The 2724-nt window shown below is 48.6% G+C and overlaps 1 long non-coding RNA gene across 1 annotated transcript in view; it reads left to right on the plus strand.

Annotated features, from left to right (window-relative positions):
• Positions 1-1855, plus strand: part of LOC111817372 — a 4762-nt gene extending 2907 nt beyond the window's left edge. The window contains exon 3 of the long non-coding RNA XR_002821592.1: positions 1444-1855. This is a non-coding gene — a long non-coding RNA (uncharacterized LOC111817372). The remainder of the gene's footprint in view (positions 1-1443) is intronic.
• The last annotated feature ends 869 nt before the right edge of the window (positions 1856-2724 follow it).

The raw sequence follows: 2724 nt of genomic DNA on the forward strand, positions 1-2724 counted from the left end.
AAAAAAAAAAGAAAGAAAGAAAAAAAGGGGGCAGGGGAGATGGCTCAGTGGAAAAAGCGCTTCCCTGGCAAGCGCAAGGGCCTGAGTTCAATCCCCGGTTCCGCCAAAGAAAAAAGGGCTTCAGCTATGACTCAGTGTGAAGGCCCTGGGTTCAAATCCTCAGTACCCAAAAAGAATTAAGAATAGTTCTAATCAGGTAGCATAACACTACATCATAGCAAGACCCTGTCTCAAAGCAAAAAACAGCAGCATAGAGAAGAAAAGCAGTTTGTGGCAGGCAGGAAGCAGCAGTTAGCAAGAGAACAGGAGCCGCCTACTACTGAGCTACCTTGGTAGCATATATAGATGTGTGTGTCTTTTTGAGACAGGGTCTCACTATGCAGCTCAGGCTGGCTTTAAGCTCACTTTGTAGCTCAGTCTGGTCTTGCACTCACAGGGATCCTCCTGCCTCAAGCTCCCGAGTGCTGGGATTACAGGTGTGCACCACCACACCCGGCCTTTATTTTTTATTTTGGAACCAGGTGTCGCTAAGCTGCCAAGGCTGGCCTCAGACCTGCCATCTCCTTGCCTCTGCCTCCCAGGAAGCTGGAATCGCAGGCGTCTACCGTGCTGGACAAGTGTTTAAACTTCTGTGTACCTTAGTGTTCGAATCTGTGATTGGGGTCACTGCTGGTCACCTTGCAGGTTGCTGTAAGGGTCTCTCTGGCTTTGGGAGAATGGAGTACTGGTGGCTGCGGACAAGGCCACGATGTGTGTTAAAAGCTTTTCATTTATAGCTGCCTTAAAAACAGCAGAAAGACAGGCCTAGTGGCACACACCTGTCACCCCAGTGCTCCAGAGGCTGAGGCAGGAGGTCCAGGCCAACCTGGGCTACATAATTCAAGGCCAGCCTGAAATATGTAGCAAGTCCTGTCTCAAAAAACAGTCACTGATGGCCCCTCGTCGCTGGGTGTGGCCCCGCAGGACTTTTACCTTGGGGCCCTGGTTGATGTGCTTTGTGCCTCCCCCTTACCGGCGCCCCCAGCCTACCTGGGGGAAGTTACTGGACAGATCCCAGCAGGCTCAGGCACAGTGCCCCACCTCTGCAGCTGGGGTTATAAATAACTACTAAAGCTAAACAGTCAAAAAAAATTTTTTTTTTGAAATTGCTAAAAAAAAAAAAAATCACTCTGGTCTGCCTGGGGAGCAGCTCTTCTCCCCACCCTCTCTGTCTCCCCCCTCCACAATCTGCCTCCCTGTTCTGGTCCACGCCCCCCCCCCCCCCCCCCCCCCCCCGGGAATTCTGCCTGAGTGCAGAGCTGTCTCTAGATGAAGACATCCTTTTCCATATTTGACAGGGCCAGAGCCCTCCAGGGCTGTCGTTATAGTTACATGATGTTGTTATGGCAGCAGAGGCCTCGGGGCAACATATGTTCCTCGGTGTAATTGGGTTTTCTTTCACAGACTGTCTCTCCCTGGGCTGTCCATGCCCAAACTCACTTAACCAAGAAGCCCAGGGAATTGCCGTTATGGATGGGCCTTCATCTCCCCCCCAGCAAAACCAGTTCCTCCTTATTCCCAGGAATGGAGAGGATCCAGGAGCCACAGCTTGAGTCTACGTCCGGGCACGCTCCCATATGCACTGAACACGTATTTCCTAAACATCTGATACACGTGAGGCGTCGGGCCAGGCGCTGTGAGCGCAACCTGGCGGAGCCGACCTATGTGGCCCCTCTGTGGGCTGAGGACAAGGGGGGGCGTGACGGATATCAGCCCTCGGCCCCCTCCTCCACTTTTCAAAAATTACTCAGAGCCCTAACAAAAAAATAAAAGTTGGATCTTTCACCTTGCCGTAACCACAAAGCAATTTTTTTTTTTTTTTTAATGTAGTATTCAATTGTTCTCCACAGGGTCTCATTATGTTGTTCAAACTGGCCTTGAACTCACTATGTTTCCCAGGCTGGCCTCAAACTCTTGGCAATCCTGCTTCAGCCTCCCAATTCTGGGATTAAAGGTGTGTGTGCAGCCATGCCTGGCTCTCTTTTTCCTATTTATGCCTCCTAAAGATATTTATTTCTTTCCTCTAAAACACCACTAGTTCGAGGATGCCAATTTAAGATCTTGTTCCCAGAACTGTTACTATTTTTTCAAAATCCTGTGACATTGATAAAAATGAAAATTGCCCCTCAAAGCTGTTTTGATTTGATTTTTAGTGAAGATAAACGCTGTTTGTTTCCTTTTCTGTGAAATCCTACTGATTGCTAATGTTGCCAGTGGCATCTCAATGTTTTTCTTTTAAATTTGAATGAGAAAAGGAAAGACAGAGATATGCTGTGCCCCAGCCACCTTCAGTACAAGGTTGGTGTTATGAGGAAGACAGGACATTCACCTCGTAATTGTTTCTCTAATACTTTCTGCTCCTGCTCACCCTTTGTCCTCCCACTCATACTTAGTGGTGAGTTCCATCAAATACACATGACCGCCAGACCGGGTGACACACTCCTGTAATCCCAGCACTTGAGATGCAGAGGATTGCAGTGAGTCCAATCCAGCCTGAGAGCTGGCTTTTTCGAGGCCAGCCTGCACTAAAAGTGAAACCTAGTACAAAAAAAAAAGAACAGAAGAAGCCAGAGTCATCTGGGCATGGTGACACATGCCCATAACTCTAGCATTTTGCAAGGATGAGGTAGGAACATTTTAATTGCCCAGCCTGGGCAATTTAACAATTTAGCAAGACCTGTCTCA

The sequence above is a fragment of the Octodon degus genome, unplaced genomic scaffold, assembly GCF_000260255.1.
Source record: "Octodon degus isolate 3935 unplaced genomic scaffold, OctDeg1.0 scaffold00056, whole genome shotgun sequence".
NCBI lineage: Eukaryota > Metazoa > Chordata > Mammalia > Rodentia > Octodontidae > Octodon > Octodon degus.